Raw genomic sequence first — 17,871 nt, forward strand, 5'->3', positions numbered from 1 at the left:
AAGTAAAAGATGACTGTTCATCTTTTGGCATGGAGAAAATCATGCATCATGACCAGAAAAGAGCATAAGTCAGAATTTGTGCTGAAAGTCCCCCAGTAATCACTGTTCCCTTAATTTAAATGACTCATTGAATGCTTTAAGATCAAGGACAAGTTCTTAAATTTTAAATGTTTTTGGAGATTTACTGGAAACCAAGATGAGACCTAAGCAGGTTTCATCTGTCTATTCTCAGCTTCAAAAGTCCAGGCATTAATCTCAAAATAAAATATGCACTGCCTGAGAATTTGAAATATGCAAGAGGCCCAGTATGGGCACCTTCCAGTTGCTGGAAACCAATTCTCCCCATCCAAGCAGTCTGCATCTTCACAAAGCATGTAGGAGCTGTTCAGTGTCTCTGTTGTGCAAGTTTGTCACAAATCAATGCTGGGGTTGGGGCCTGTATGTTGCCCCAAATTAGATGTAAATCAATCAGAGGTCAATGCCAATCTCTGCAGAACTTCAGCCAGTTTCCCAATTGACAGTATAAAAGTCCAACACATACATTTTTTAAATATATTTTTTCCTTTTTTCCTTTCTTTCCTGATTTGTTTCTTCCTTACAGCCTTCAAGCTGGTGATGGGATGAAGGATGGGTATAGCAGAGTCCCAGAAATGCATGGGCAGCTCCTGGAGAACATGGCCCAGCAACAAGGCCTCCGAAGTGCTTAAAGGCTGAATGCAATAACAACAGTGCTAGCACAGTTGGGTGATGCCAAATAGCCAAAAATTGCCAGGGGGAAGAAAAAAAAGAGGAATTCCAGCAGTGGTTGTAAAAATCTGTTCCTTGCTTGCAGCAGGTCTCTGAGCAAAAGCCTGAATACAAGCTGCCCACACTTTTTTGCTCAAACATGGGTCATTTTTTTGCTCAAACATGGATCATTTTCTGGGCTGGTGTTTGGTAACAACACTTCCCAGTCATTATCTCACAGTCATTATCTCTGTAGGGGCTGAGCCTGCCTTGGCAAACCAATCAGTGAAGGTGGAAAACATCCTCTGGGGGTATCAAGGGAGAAGCACAACTTCTGGTGCATGAAATTTGCATTATGGCATTTGTAGTAGTGAACAGTGCTCAGCCATACTGGAGTTTGGTGTGGCAGCCAGGGTGCCTTCCAGCTGCTCTTCTGGGAAGTTAAAACATGACAGGAAATTTCTACAGAGACCCCTGCTTTGGCACAGGGTTTTCTCATGAGTATGGTTCAAGGACAAAACCAGAGAATGGCAAACTCATGCTCAACCCCCCAAAGCCCACACTTACTTCACACATGCCAAAAAGCAGAGCAGTGAGGTACAGAAATGAGAAATGTGTTCACTCCCCCACCAAGGCCATCTGTCTTAGGTGGTGACAGCAGGATGATGAGAGGTGGCATAAAGAAGAACAGGCAGAGCATTCTTCCCTCTGGGATTATGGATAATGGCTGATTTTGGGGATCAGCCTGCACAATAGGTAAACCCCCTTTATGCACAGGTGTCCATCAACTGAGACAAAAAGTGTGTTGTGGTTGAAGAGGGACTTTTTACAAGGACAGGGAGGGACAGGACAAGGGAAAATGGGCTTCAAACTGACAGAGGGCAGGGTTAGGTTAGATATTAGAAAGAAATTCTTCCCTGATAGGGTGCTGAGGTCCTGGCACTGCTGCCCAGAGGAGCTGTGAGTGCCCCATCCCAGCCCTTTTCCAGGCCAAGCTGGATGGATGGGGCTTGGAGCAACCCGGCCTAGGGGGTGTCCCTGTCCATGGCAGAGGTTTGGAATATGATGGTCTTTGAGATCCTTCCCAATCCAAATCGTCCCGTGTTTCTGGGATTCTGCAAAGTCACTGTGCACACACACGACAGAGCCTGCAGATGTCACCATCAACCCAAGCAAGAAAAAGGCACAGCACAAACCGAGCAGAAAAACCCCACTCACAGACTTCTCCTTCAGTCCCTGCTCCCCTGCCTGGGACAGACAGACAGACAGGAGGCTTTCCAGTCCACCTGGATAAAGTGCTTGAATCACGGACAAAATCAACGAATGTGGTTTATAGCTGTGCGTGAAAGCATTTTGTGAGCACATTATGCTGATATAGATCACGTGGGTGCTTCCCTGTGTGTAGGTGCTCATTATTTTACATACATATATAATAAAATCACCTATATGTATGTATGTATGTATATATATATATGTGTGTGTGTGTGTATATATATATATATATATTTATAACATATAGGTGATTTTATATATGTATATAAAATGTTATATCTATATGTTATATATATTATATAAATATAACTTTATATACACACACATATATATGTATGTGTATATATGTATATAAATTATATGTATATAATTTCATAACTTCTTGTCTGAAAAATCACAGGTTCTTTGCCATCAACTTTAGCTGAAGGTAAAAGCAAGGCGTGTTCTCCGGTGCCTTTTCTAACCATATACATATTAATCTCTTCCAGTGCACATTCCTGTGTCCCATCCAGCTGATGAGCTGAGAAATGGAGCAATCAGCCCTGTAGAAAGGATCTGAGAACATTGGCACAGGTGTTCCCAGAGAAAGAAGACAATATGCCCTCAAGTCTCTGTAGTAAGGTCAGTGTTGACTTTTCAAGGAATTGGTTGTCTCCTCTATTTCCCTCGGATTGTTAAGTTCGTTTTATGGCTCTCTTTCAGCAATCTAAATTTGCCTGTTAAGAAAAAAAAAAGGCTTAAAAAAATCCCAACTCTGCCTCTTCTTCCCTTGAACTCTGCCCTCTCCTTACTGCCCACAAGATTAAATGCATTCAACATTTATAGGGAAGGAAAAGGCCCTGAGCTCTGCTGAAGGCTGGCATTTGCATTGTCCCTGTCACAGTGTGGAGCTGTGATGCAGAATAAAGCCACAAGCAGAGCCAAGCATTGAGGCAACAGAGGTGTGGGACCCAAAGGGCAGTGCTGGTCACCCTTGCAGGGCTGCAGAGGGATGTGCAGGGTGGCAGAGCACCCTCCAACCTTACCTTGTACCCGCAGAAAACTGGGGGGGATATTTGGGGGCTGTTTGTTTAAACACACTACACACCCTTCTGAACATGACATTTAAAAAAATACCACAAAAGGAAATGCCAGATTGGGCTGGGGAATGCTTGTGGGGTACAGAGGTGTTGTTTGTACATGAAAAGACCCTCAGGGTTCTCCTGTACCAAAGTTTTCATCCTCACAAAGTTTGAGCAGGGCCTGGAGGGATGGTGACATGGAAGATTAATGGATCTCTCCCAGCCATAGGTTGTCAGTTTAAGTCAAGCACTGCTAATGCAGGATGCTGTCCTGAGACCTCTGTTAGCCCAATGACAAAGCTTTTTTTAAGTCCTCTGTGTAAAAGGCATAATCCTTGTATGCCAATGGATCATATCCTCGAGATCCCTAGGGAGCCAGGCAAATGTGGAAAGAAAGGGAAAGGAAATCCCTTATTTCATAATGGTGCAAACAGACATGTCAGGAGAATTACATCAATATGCAGCACATGTGAAATTTAATACTCCTCCTAATGCATTTAGATGAGGCAAAACGTAAAGTCTGTACTGCCTCTGGGAATAATTCTGGTAGGAAGCTTTCACCACTAGGAACCAAGGTCTTTCTACTTTACTCTGGAATTTGAGCCTTTGTTTTCAAAGCCTTCCTGAGAGACTTCAAAATCAAGTTTGTTACGTGTACGGGTCTCTTTGAAGATCTGTCAATTCCAGAGTGAAACACCAGGGCTCTTCCCAGCCATGCTGGTGTAAATGAAGAGCAGAAGGGTTGAAAATCAGTCAAATACTCACAAGGGCCCATCCAACCTGCCAAAGAGGAGAAGCTTTGCACTGCAGAAAACCAAGATAAGCAAACACAATGGAGCCCTTATCCTTTGCCCAGTATCAGCTGGCATTGCTGCAAGAGTCCATCAGATCTGCATGGATTTCCACCAGCTTTAACTGTGGCCCACAAGGCTCTCAAAGGCCTATAAACACAATATTTGATTTGGAGTCCTTGCAGACAGGAGGAGCCTGAAGTCTTCTCGCTGGTTTCCCTCCCTTTTATCAAACCATGGATACGGAATTCAGCAAAGGATACAGCTCAGATGTGGCTTGAATTCAGACAAGTGACTTGAAGTGATGATTTTCCCCCCCACCAGGCTGCAGATGATCGATGTATTATGCATGAAAATAGTGCCAGGCACAGATGGGGTGGGAGTAGAAGGTGTGAGCTGATAATGACAGCAGCCAAGTTCTGCTAGAAAAGACTCTACAACACACTTGCATGTTGGGCAGAAAAAGGATGCAGCATGCATGAGAGGCTAGCCATGGTTTAAAGGGTCAAACAGATTAATTACAGTCAGAACTGAGATTTATGCAAAGATTTGAGTGGCATGGTTGCCAGAGAAACAGGGGATTAGCCTTGATGATTCAAGGAATCATCTTCCAATCTTGTGTTCTTGAATAACCATTAGGGAGCTGAGTAAAACACGTTTTCTGGGGTTTAAAAGCTGAAGACAGGGAATCCAAAGGGGTGACATAGTACTGCATCAGATATTGCCTTCAGCAGGATCCTGGCTTGTGCTCAGCACAGTGCTGAGAACTTGGCGCCAGGTCCAAAGCTGAAACAAACAGGAATTTCTTCATGGACATTTCTAGGGTTTGGATCCAGGCCACTGAAGACCAGCATGTGAGGCCTAATCCCGTAAAAACAGTCAATGTTTGGATGGGAAACGTGTCACTGATCTGGAGCCAGGTGGGTGCAGACTTCCGTGGGAGGATGAGTCAAGAGAGCTCTGGCACCATCTGCAAAAGGACCTGATGCTGCGGGAGAGAGCTCAGCAAGTGTAAAACCCCATGAGGAAGCAGTGACGGTCTAAAGAAAAACCCACAATTCCCCTGGTTGTCCTTAGAGCATTCTGGAGATCACTGCAAGACCAAGCACTTGAAGTGTTTCCCTTCCACCTCTGAGCCATGAGACAGGGATGGTCTGTTCCTCACACAGCTTCTCTGGAGGAACTCCAGCCTTGAGCACAGAACTGGCAGCTGGCAGGGTGCCACTGGCTTTGCCAGATCTGACCACAGCTGGTCCCGATGCAATAAAATGTTGAATCACCAGAATCTGAGAATGTGATTGTCTGGAGGGTCACCAAGAAAAATCAGCAAAGACTTGATGGCACCTTGCGGTGCATTTGCCAGTTCCGGGCTCTGTGGAAACCTCACCTGTCAAATTTCCTCCAAACTGGGCTCAGATGCTTGAATTTGCCAGTGGGGAAAAGCATTTCTGATAACTCTGCCCAACTTAAGCTTGCAAAGAAACCTCAAGTAGAGAGAGCCTCACAATGAATAAAGGTTTGTCTCACAAAATTCCCATGCCCCAAGGGGGTGCAACCCACTCACCCAAAACCAAGAGCAAATGTGTGACAGAAAGGATGCATTGGGATACTGGGTGCAGCTCAGCATCCATGATGGTTCATGAGTGATCCATCAGCTCTGCCAGCCACTGGAATGGGTTTTTTCTGCTTCCCCTCCATCTGCCAGCTCAGCAAGACATCTCCACAGGGATCTACACATATCCTGAGACACCTTCAAACAGGCTTCCCTGTCACTGCAGCCCAACACAGTTTCCATAAAGTATAGAAGGACCTGAAGGGCTTGAGTAAGATCAGTTTCACGGGTTGCCCAGAAAAAAGCTGTGGCTGCCCCATGTTCGGAAGGGTTGGATGGGGCTTGGAGCAGCCTGGTGTGGAAGGTGTCCCTGCCCATGGAACTGGCAGGGGATGGAACAGGGTGATCTGTAAGATCCCTCCCAACCCAAACTATTCAGTGCTTTCTATGATTACCATGATTTCACCAGCTTTACACCCAATCAGACCTGCCACAGACTGGTGAAAGCCCCTTCATTCCCACTCTAGCTGTCCTTAAGGTCACATTTTGTGGTGTTAGCACCATCAAGACCTGCACATCAATCTGGATCTGTCCTCCATCTGTCCTGCATCCTTATCTCATGTGTTTTCAAGGAGCTCAGCAGAAATTTATGGATCAAAGCTAATCGATAATACCGGAGCCCTTTCACCATATTGCTTTCACTAAATTACTGCATCCTTTAAAAACAGAAATCTTAGCAGACCGCAGTACAATGCCAGACAGACTGTCACTTCCAAATTATGTTTATTTATTCTCCCTCTGCCTCTTGGCTGGCCCCATTACCAGCATATCTCAGTGTCTCTCAGCCATCAGCATATTTCCCTCCCTTCCCCCTACCCCGAGGTTCATCTCCTCTCAAGTACAAAGTGGACTGACACGGCAAGTTTTTGAGCCTATTTAACACCAGCTTTATCTGAGGAGAACTAGATCCAGTGACAGAGCCTCAGAATTAATTACAAGAAGGTGCATTCCCCGTCACAGAGCCTGGCACGGTGTCACTGCAAACATTTTAACAGCCAGTCCCTGGCCCTTGACTGCCTTTGTGCAGTGTAAAGCAATTATTTGTACCTGCTTGGTGAAACGTGTCAGCCCCTTCAGAGGTGCTGTGACACAGCAAACGAGCTCCAGCCCTTGTTATTCACCAGGAAAAGGGTGTGTAGTGCGTCTTGGCTCTGCACAAAGTCACTGGAGCTCAAGCTCTTCAGGGATCTGAACGCAGCAGTTCTGTGTAATCTGCTCAGAGAACACCTTGTAGGTGAGGCCCAGGGATGTGGCCAAAAGCAGAAATGGGACTCGAGGCCAAGGAAGGGAAGTGTGACTCTCAAACAAGTACATCCTTGCTGAGCCCCATCAGCAGGGAAGAATGGAAGACTGAACCCCCTCTTTCATCTCCCTTCTGTCAAGTGTTTTCAGTCCTTTTCTCTCCCTTTTCACCTCCCCTGGTGGAAACTCTTTTCGATTCTCACCCCAGGTCCAACTGCTTCCCCTTCCTGTGCTTCAGCTGTTACAGCTGACACATTCCTAACACATTCCTTCTTAATTCTCAACAAATAATAAAAAAAAAAAAAAGAAAAAAAAAAAGGAAGAAGTTTGTGTTCTGGGGTTTTCTTTATTACAAATTTGCACAGAGCTGAGCTGACACTGGGGTTAACCAGTAAAGTCCATTAGAGATGATCCTGGGAGACCAGAGAGGGAAAATAAGGAAAGTTGCATTACAGCCTGGAGCAAGGAACGGAAACTGTTTATCCCTTCCACTGCAGCATGCCCCAGGGCAAGGAAGGAGGGATGGAGGGATGGAGGGATGAGATGAGGTTTGTTACAGCGGAGAGCAAAGGGAATTGACTGCATAAACCAGAGATTGGGACACAGGGCAGAAACAAACATTGGAGGGGACATCTCTGCCTTTCCTGGAGGAAAGGACCTGTCTGCACATCCCAAATTCTCCCTCCATTGGAGAGGGAGTAATCTTTTGAGGCTCTTTTAAGATCAGAGGCAGATCAGATTTACCCAGGGCCTTTGGGCTTTAGTCAGAGCTCCTGGACCTCTCCAAATTGAAGATCACCTGTGGAGCACCTTGAGCTCACCTGGGGAAGAAGTGCTGGAGACCAAATTGCTCCTGGGCAGAAGGTTCCTCTGTGGGGTGTGTGATGGCCTCCCCAGGCAGAGGGGACAGGGTGAGCCATCAGCCCAGCCCCAAGAGAGGAAGTTTTCCAGCTGATGGGCAGGAAAATGGAGCTGTTCTCAGTGAACTCCTCTGTGGTGCAGAAACAAAGTCCTTTCTCATTAGGGAGGAATTCAATGGGCCTCTCTGGGAGTCAGCACCACAGCAGCAAAAGGTCAGGTCTCCTTCTGGAAGCCTTTTTTACTTCTGCCAGCAGGAAAAATATTCTAAAATATCACCTAAAGAGCCCTGTTCCCCCGTATTCCCTTCCAAATACAAAAAGGAGGAAATTGCCTCAATGTGGTGAGCGATGCTGTGGTGGGGATGGCAAATCTCCCTGTCCAGCCCATGGGAGTTCCCTTTGCACCTGACAGTTTTGCTATTAACAGACCATGGCTAATTAGGAGGGGAAGGAACAATGGGAACATCCTATCCCCTACACAGGGCACAGTGCAGAGATTGCCACATCTGTGGAGACCCTGCCAGCATCAGCTGTCATGGGGGGGCTGTTTGATGTGAGACTTTCTATGGGGAAATTCAGCCTGTTTAATTGTCCCAGTTACACCTCTGGTGCCTGGGTCCGCCTGCCCCAATCAGAATAAATTCTCCCAGTGCTCCCCTAAATTACAGAAATGTGCTTTCCACTATCATCTTGGGGTGAAGACACATGGAGTCTGCTCTGGCAATAAGAGCCATGTCAACACAAAGGTTTCTCACCTTCATGACCTGTTGCCATCACTCAATTCTGCTTTTGTAGCCTCTGAAAAATCAGATTCCTCAAGACCCATGGAGGTCCATCTTCGTGTCCCATAGCCCAGCACATCCAACCTTTGCTGAAACCATTTCGAGTGTATGTTACATGGGAAAACTGCAAATGGTTTGCTGTCTATTGTAATCTTTCTGTGCCAGTCCCCTTTCTCAAATTGTTTGTGAATATGAAGTTCCACTTCTGTGATTGAGGCGAATTATTTGCTTAAGATAATTTATGGTTACTCTTAACTCAGCATGTTGGCTAGGCAGTCATTTATGGATTTTCAAATGGACTTGTAGAGAGCTTTAATCACACATTGTCCAAACTCCAGGACCCGAACTGAAGGAGTTTTGTTTCAGCTCCCATCAGCTACAGAGGTCACAGTTAAGTAAAATCGGCTTAAGCTGGGATTGGAAAGCTGTGTCTGCTACATTAGCAGAGAGATCAGATGACAGATTTGGTCTGGCCTCATTATCTAGCCATAAAAATGTGAGGGCCTGAAGTATTTAGGGAATAGGAATGCAGAGAGCAGGAGGGATTTCTGGAGGATCTCTATGCAGTATTTGCTGTCTGGGAAAATGAGCCCAAAGGACCCCCCCACCCAAACTGTCTGATGTGAGCTCTTATCTCCAACAACAAACTGAAAGCAGGAGAATCAGTCTCTTCCTTTTGCAAACAGTGCAGGGAACAGGGGCTCCTGTATGTCTACAACATCTTGCATTTATTTTTAGCTTCATCTGTTTGGTTAGTGAGGTCACTGGAGCCCAGGCTCAAACATGTTCCCCTGACCTGCCAAGGCTCTGGCTTGCCTGTAGCTGTACAGACCCCAAAGCAACAGAGCTAATGTGCAAGACAATTTTGTGTCAGTATTTTATGCTAGACTTTAAATCAGTGTCCTCATTTATTGCAACGCTTCTTCTTTGGGTATGAAAATTGCAAAATACACTTTGAGCAGTTTTGATCCAAAAAAACCTATTTGATTGGGCTATTTCCTGGCTGAAGTAACCCCCATGACTTTTCCAGTCATTCTGCATTTAGGATTTAATTTACACAGTTCAAGGATTAAATCACAATTTCCAGCCTTTGGTATAAAAACAAACAAACAAACAAACAAACAAAAAATCCAGCCTTCCTTCCCCCCAGAGTTGGGAAACATTATTCAAATCACTGCTAGGAAATAAATGTCAGGGTACCTGAAGCCACCACCTCCCATCATTTCCATCCTCACCAAAGCTAGAAAATGAGTTTGTGAGGGAAACCTTTCTCATGGAGCTGCAGAGGAATTAGCAAATAATGCTTTTTGGAATGATAGCTCGTCCTGCAAATGCAATAAATTCCTGACGGAGTCCCCAAGCCCAGGGCTGGAAGCATGCCAGGACAGAGAGAGGGGAGAGCAGGCAAAATTCATCACTGCTCCACAAGTGAGGTGAAGCTGAGGAGCCTGCAGGAAACGCAGCAGGTGAGAGGGGAGGTGGCACAGCCCTGGGTCTCACAGGGTGAACTCTTGTCCTGACAGGCTTTTTGAGCACACTGGCTTAAACCTCGCCTGCACAGCTCCTGCTCGGAGAAAAGATGTCCCCCAAGGAGAAAAACACCTCCAGAAGTGTGCATCTATCTTTATTTTCACTCCTTGTGTCATTCTGGGAAAAGCCCTTTTCTAAATGCTGACATAACCCTTTCTCCCCTAGGGAAATATTCGTGTAGCTGCAGGTGACTGAATCAGGGAAGCTCAGAAAAAGTTCCTGTTAACAGAATAAGCCACAGGGACTGCCCATGTGCAGATTTTAGAGCTCCTGCAAATGCAAAACAAAATGTCCCTGCAGGGTGACTGGAGCTAATGTGCTTTGCTTTACATTTGCATTTGGCTCAGAGTCACACAGAGGCTTCTTGCTGGGGCAAAAGTGATAAAGAATTAAGCTCCTATTACTCAGCTGCCTGCAAGAATTTGCTATATCTGTGGTGGAAAAAATGTTGCAGAAAAAACATGGCTTTTCCTCACATGGAACCAGAAAATGTTAAAGATTTGCTTCAGCTCTCCTCCTCTCTGCTCGGTGTGTCTGAAGTTCACGCACCAAGAAGAAATTCCCACTTTTCTATTACCAGAATAAGAAATATTTCTGCAAGCACATTATTCATCTAGAGAAGGCATGGTCACTGCCATAGCAGATTATATGAATCAAGGTACTTAACTCTAGAAAATGACAATTTGTTGAATTTCATTAAGACCTTCTGTTGTTTGGGTTTTTTTTCATTGTTTCTGTCTCCTATTCTAAATTGCTAAGAGATATCACCTCCTTATCAGAATGCCAGGAGAATGACTTATCACAGAGTCACAGAATCATGGAATGGTTTGGGTTGGAAGGGACCTTAAAGATCTTCTCATTCCAGCCCCTGCCATGGGCAGGGACACCTTCCACCAGTTCAGGTTACCTAGAACCCCATCCAAGCTGGCTTTGAACACCTCCAGGGATGAAACTTTATTGGGAGTGCAGAAATTGATATCCCCATGGATCCACTATTTGCTAATCACTGGTCAAATCTGCAGATAATTTGTGACTTATTTCATTGTTGAAAAGTTTTGATAATCAGATTAGCCAGTGGGTGACAGAATGGCACACACATGATGGGAAATTGTTCAGAATTCACTGTAAACTGCTTGGAGACCTGTGCTGTGGAAAAGAAGTCATTTAAGATTTCCAGCCACACAAACCTGAGTATCCAGGCTCATTCTGAGTTGTTTGAGAATGGGCAGGGAAAAAAAATAGAAGAAAATCCCCTGATAATTCATCTGTGGAGGGTAATTTACTGGGTCTAATCAGAGCAAACATCTCTATGGCTGGAATGCTGAAATAAATTAAATAGAAAGCCTTCAAGGTCATAGCTTCCCAAGCTAATAATGCAGCACTGCTGTGCTCAGGTGGAGATGCTCTGTGCTCCACTGTGAAAAATCTCCATCAGCTGCATGGAATGGGAATATTTCAAGCAGTGATCAGACCTGCCTGAAAGAAAATGGAGTGAAGAGAGGATATAGAGAATTCAATCTTCAGACTTGAGCAGCTCAGTGAACAAAGTTTAGACACTCAGATTGGAAATAAAATGCTTTAAAAAAAGAAATTTACATTTGGGGTGGGGGAGAGGTAGTGAGGAGAGTTTGGAGAATGTTGATAGCAAGTGTAAGCTGTAAGATGCAAATCTTGCTGTTCTGCTTCCAAATGCTGATGCAGAAGCAATTGAATATTTCAGGAGTGTTACACATCCCAAGTCCTGCAGGGATCATCCCTCTGGATCAGAGGTTTATAACCCTCGGGCAGCCTCAGCTGACCAGGGGTTACCACCCCACCAGATGTGCAGCACAGCCATTTCTCTGCCTTTCCAACCCAGCCCTGAAGAAATGGGGCTGCAGGAGCAACAAATATCACCTTAACTGGTGGGCTGCAGGAGCAACAAATATCATCTTAACATGGAGCAGGTCTCAGCTAAAGGCAGCCAGGAGGGGATGGATCAGGCAGGGGCAGATGAGGCAGTGGAAGCAGTGGAGACCCCAGACAGGGGCTCACAGCAGTGCAGGAGGGTCTCCTGGCCCATGTCTGGGTGGGTGGACACCCTGGAAGGATCCTGCCTGGTTTCTGTTGAAGTCCTGAGCCTTTGAGGTCAGCCTTAACAGCCCTGGTTATTGTCATTCTGAAATTCCTGGGAGGATGCCCTGAGATTTCTTTGCTACCACAGGTCTACTGTTCTGTTGATTTTGATGTCAGCAGGCATCAATCCATAGCAGGACTGGAAATGTCTCTGGTTTTATTATTTTATTTTATTTTATTTTATTTTATTTTATTTTATTTTATTTTTATTTCATTATTTCTTTTATATTATTTTAAATTTTATTTTTATTTTATTATTTATTTTCTTTTTTATTTTTATGTTTTTGTTTTATATTATATTATTTTTAATTTTTAATATTTTTGTTTTATTATTTATTTTATTTTTATTTTTATTTCATTATTTATTTTCCTTTATTTTATTTTATTTTTATTTTTATTTTTTATTTTTTATATTTTATTTTAATATTTTATATTTTTATTTAATTTTGTTTTATTTTGATAAATATGCATTTCACAGCCACCCTCAACTTCACACACTCATGCCTGTGAATCTCACCATTCAAAATGACTGCTTCACCCTAGCTGTTAATTTAAAATTAGATCCTGTGCCTATATATGCACACACACACACACACACACACAGAGTGCCATCCACTTTGGTTTATTCTCCTCTGCATACATTATTCGAGCACAGTCTTGAAAGATGTGACCACAGACCTGTTTGTGTGCCCTCCATCAGCCCCTGCTTTGCTCCATCCACAATGATCCAGATCCCCACACTGGGTGGCTGCTGAGTTTGTCTCTCCCTGTTCATCACACACATTCTGTCCTCGTTCCCTCTGCACACATTTCTGACCCTGGGCTCAGCATTCCTGTGAAGAGCTCTCTCTCTTTGAGACTGAAAACCCCACCAGCACTAATGGGTGCACCTTCAGCAGAGCCCTGTGCCACCAAATGATACCATTATCCCTGGTTTTGGAGATGGGGAGCAGAGCTGCAGAGACAGGAAGGTCAACAGCATTAAAAGCATCTGCTAATTTGAGAAAGCACAAGGCAGGATTTTTCAGAGTGCTTTTTTTCCACAGCACTTTACTTGGTCACAGCACAGGTGGCCTTTGACTGTGTCTGCAGTCGTGAGAGCTTCACCCTGGGGTCTGGCACATGGGGTCACAAGCCGGGGACCAAAGCCACCAGCAGCAGCTTGTAATTAGTGCCCATCTCTGAGGGGTCTGAAGAGACACACAGAAAAATTCCCATCTGAAGCAGGCTGGGCTGGCAAAGCTCTTAAAAAACAAACACTGCATCTTCTGATGGAAAATATCACATCTCTCAGCTGTGGTTGAATAGTTTCCAGCTTCTGGCTTGTTTCTCTGTGAATTCAAGCCTGCCAGGAAGGTGCTTAGATTGCTGTGAGGGCATTCATGCCTCCACTGGAAAAACCTGGCTGTGAAAATCAAAGCTGTGAAAACCACCAAATTTTGCACAGATGCCACGATAATAAGAAATAAAGAGCAGGCAAGAGGCTTTTCAATGAGCTGGTAGACTCATCAGCTGAGTTGTCAGCTGGAAAACAGGAATTCCCTTTTTCCAGAACAGGAGGTTCTTTTGCCAGTACCTGTTTGGGTTGAGATCCATCATGTTGGGGATGCTGCCTCTTCCTCTTTGCATTTTTTTCCCAGAACAGCCACAAAATTTGATTGTTTAAGCACCATTGTGGTTACCTTCAATATCTAGACACCCTGTCAGAAAGACCCAAGCTGTCCTACATGTTCAGAAAAAAATAACAAAATGGATTGAAAATCCAAGGGGTTGGGAGGGGAACCTTCTCCCTCTGCTTCCTGTGGTTACACAAATTCAAGTCTTTTAATAAAAGTATATAATTCCCCATTTTCTGCCAAACTCCCAATTGTTTCTTTAACTGGTTCTTTTGCCAGTACCTGTTTGGGTTGAGATCCATCATAATGGGGATGCTGCTTCTTCCTCTTTGCTTTTTTCTTCCCAGAACAGCCACAAAATCTGATTGTTTAAGCACCATTGTTGTTACCTTCAATATCTAGACACCCTGTCAGAAAAACCCAATCTGTCCTATATGTTCAGAAAAAAAAGAACAAATAGGTTGAAAATCCAAGGGATTGGGAGGGGGACCCTATCCCTCTGCTTCCTGTGGTTACACAAATTCAAGTATTTTAATAAAAGTATGCAATTCCCCATTTTCTGCCAAACTTCCCATTGTTTCTTTAACCTAAGGTAAGATTCTATGGCTTTTTTTGTGTGCTTTCCTTTTTTGCTTATGCACAGCAATAACTGTACCAGCACAGGTTTCAGCTGGTGCTTACATAAAATTCCACCTGATCACATTTATGAGCCAGGTTTTTTAAAATAAAACTAGTTTCATCAGGCTCAATACCAGATAAGGTCATGTGCTGGCCAAAATGTGAAATGCTGTTGAAGAATTTGTTTTTTGTGCTTTCCAACCTATTTCTGAATTTGCCAGGGAAGGAATAAAAATGATAGAAAGCAAATTAATTTTAATATTCTCTAAGATTCACCCTTTTCATTTAGAAAATGGTGGGGGTTTTTCCCCAATGTTCAAAACAAAAATAATAAAATGCAGTGAAAAACTCATGAAATTTCTGTTTCTGGGCCTTATGCAGAGGTTCACCTTTTGGGCAGGGGTTTGCCCTGTGTGCTGCTGAGACTTCAGGGACATGTCCTGAATTTTGGCAATGTCAGCCTTGCTTTTCACCTTCATTTGGCTGCATGTCCATTCACTTTGAGCCCCTACAGCCTATTTCAAAGCCCAGCAGAGCCAACTGAGGGATTTCTCAATAATCCAAGGAGCCCCAGGTGTGGATGCCAGTTTATAAAGCTGTGGTGGAAGAGAGGGGCACTGAGAGAGAAATCTGCCCTGGCACTCCAGGGTTAAGTTTAGGTAAATTGTGCTCACAAAGTTAAGTGTAGGAAATTAGGACAAGTGACAGATTGGCTCCAAAAGCACCCATTTAGGTTCAAACAGACTGTTGATGCAGCTGCACCCATCAGGAACCACCTTGCTTTGGAAATGCAGCTCTGAGAGCTCCCCTTGGCAGAAAACCAAGTGGTTTCAAGGAGAAAACCTTCCTTCAGGGAGATGTGGTCCCCACCTGTGTTTTATCAACCCCCCCAACAAAATCTGGCAAAAGCAGCAGAATGACCAGGTTTTGCCTCATCTGCTCATTCCAGCACCAGCCTGGTCCCAGAAATGGGGATCTGGTGAGGCAGAACCGGGAAGAAAAACCTGTTTTTAAGGACCTAATGAGAAAACCACCTTACAGATTTTGGCACACATCTTGCTCAAACCACCAGAAAAGAGTAAGGACTTTGTTCCACCCTCATCATCATCTGTATCCAGTAAATTGGCAGGGATTTAGGACATTGCCAGTATTTCCACATATGCGAAAAAAAACCCCACTACCCCCCCAAAAAAGCTCTGTAGCCCATTACTCACATCCCCAGAGAAATCATAATAAGAGACACAGAGTTTACCACCTTCAAGCAGGAAATAGCTGCCTTTCTAATGCTTGCTAATTGCTTCACTTAAAACTAGTTTGATTACTTGGCACCGAGACAGTATTTTAAACCTGAATTATTGCTTGGAACTTTCCTTTCACCTACCAAGAGCCCAGGCCATTAAAAATGTGTAGCAAAGGTCTCCCTGCGAGGTGTAGGATTGCCGGTTAACTCTTTCATGAATTATAAGAGATGTTTGGCTTCTGTGATGTCTTTTTCTCTTGTTATATTTTGTTAATAAGAGAAAAGGACATCCCATAATATTAATAAATATTAATATTATTAATATTATTATTTATTACTACTTGGTGCTGAAGGAAGTAATGCTATGGAGTTATCAGGCATATTCCAAAAAGCTTTTACATGGGGTGGGTCACATTTTCATGTTCTGGAACCAATAGTATAAATTAATCACTCTAAGATTCATGTGAAAACAAATTATTTTTTAATTTGGCTTTTTTTGAACTTTTCCCAATCTAGCTGAGCTACTTTTAGGGGGTGAAGGACATCAGGAGGATGAGCTGCACACACTGACCTGGAGAAGCACAATGGCTTGGTTGTACCAAACACTGTCATTGAAAATGTCTTTGTCACAGCACTTCTCTAGGATCAGAAATTAGCTTGCATTTTGTACTTGACAGGAAGTCATTAAGAAATCTCTGCTGCTACAATAACACTGATGTGTAAATTGCAATCTTTCAAAAAGGAATTTGAATCTCAATGCCAAGCATCAATAAGGCAAGCAGCAGCTCTGGAGCTGGCACATCCCTGAAAGTGTGTGTTCCTGGAATTCTCCCTTCAGGTCTGGAGGAAAACCAAGCTCCATGGCCAGGGATGAGCAGGGCAGCAGAAATTCACCTCCTCAAACCCTGTCCAAACCCATAAATTATGTTTCCCACCAAATTCAGTCTGAAGTTCCTTTATCCTCTTGGCAAATGAAGTTTTTCACAGCTATAGGAGCTGCCCATGGCCAGGGATGAGCAGGGCAGCAGCAATTCACCTCCTCAAACCCTGTCCAAAAACCCACCAGTTATGTTTCCCACCTAACTGAGTATTGATTTATCCCTTATTCTCATGGCAAATGAAGTTTTTCAGAGCTATAGGAGCTGCCCATGGCCAGGGCAGCAGCAATCCACCTCCTCAAACCCTGTCTAAACCCACCAATTATGTTTCCCAACAAATTCAGTATGAATTTATCCTTTATCCTCCTGGTAAATGAAGTTTTTCACAGCTATAGGAGCTGCCCTTTAGGATAGGGAACAGTTGTAGCTTCCTCCACTCAGGAGTAGCCAGCTCTGACCCTGATTTATCTCTTAGGATTTGGGCAGCTTTGGCAGCCTTGCTTCATAAAACCAGTGGGGAAAAAAATAAAATGTATGAAAAAATGGTGGTGACGTGGGTGTAGAACACAGTCTGGATCTAACACAGGATGTTTTGAGGCAATTAGTCAAAATTTGTGGAAGGGGGTGGGCTTTGCTATCGTGCCATCACTTTTTTTAGGCAGCAGGCATCCAGAATAAAAATTGACACATGAAAAAGTGGATCTTGAAAATGCACATAAAAAAAAATTCATTGTAAGTGCTACTCAGCCACAGAGAAAAGGCTCCCAGTGGGGGACTGCATGTAGAGCTATACCTAGAAGAAACAGGGAATTTTATATATAGCCCATGCATATGCACTGCACAGGGCTGGGGTCATGCTGCCTATTTCTGCTCTCACCAGGGCAATTTTTGAGCAAATTAGAGAATCTCTAGTGGCCAAGAGAACATTCTGAAAAGGGTCACCAGCTAAAATTGGCCTATTGATCAGGAAGCAGTCAAAAGGAACAAAAAGATCTGGGCTTTTGTGCAGAGCGAGGAAAATAACACATTTTGTTTTCATCTGAGGAAGCCACTTGCAAAGCTTTCCATGGGAAGCAGGCAGATAAAATAGGCAGATCTGAGTGGAGAAATGCTTAGTGCACCAGACATGCCCTAACTGGGAGACATCTCACCTAATCTCCACTCAGCAATGAATTTTAGTGAGAAAAGGCACTGGCAGGACTGCAGGGGACTCTGACATGGAAAACACCAATTTCAGCTTCTTCAACAGCAACTTTGGCACCCAGCATGACAGCAATGGGTGCAGGATTGACTGAGAACATTGCGATGTTATTGGAAGAGCCCCTTCACTTGCTATGTAGAAAAGGCCACCTCATACCTCCAGGATAAATATTTGTGTTCCTATGATCTTTCCTCCTCTTCAGCCCACTTCCTGCATCCTTTACCAGTTCCCCATATACTTGATGAAAGACTTACCAAGATCATGGCAGGAACTGAAACTTAACATTTTTGTTTTCGAGTTCAAAAATATTTCCCAAACATCTCTTAT

The sequence above is a fragment of the Ammospiza caudacuta genome, chromosome 6 (genome assembly GCF_027887145.1).
Source record: "Ammospiza caudacuta isolate bAmmCau1 chromosome 6, bAmmCau1.pri, whole genome shotgun sequence".
Classification (NCBI taxonomy): Eukaryota; Metazoa; Chordata; class Aves; order Passeriformes; family Passerellidae; genus Ammospiza; species Ammospiza caudacuta.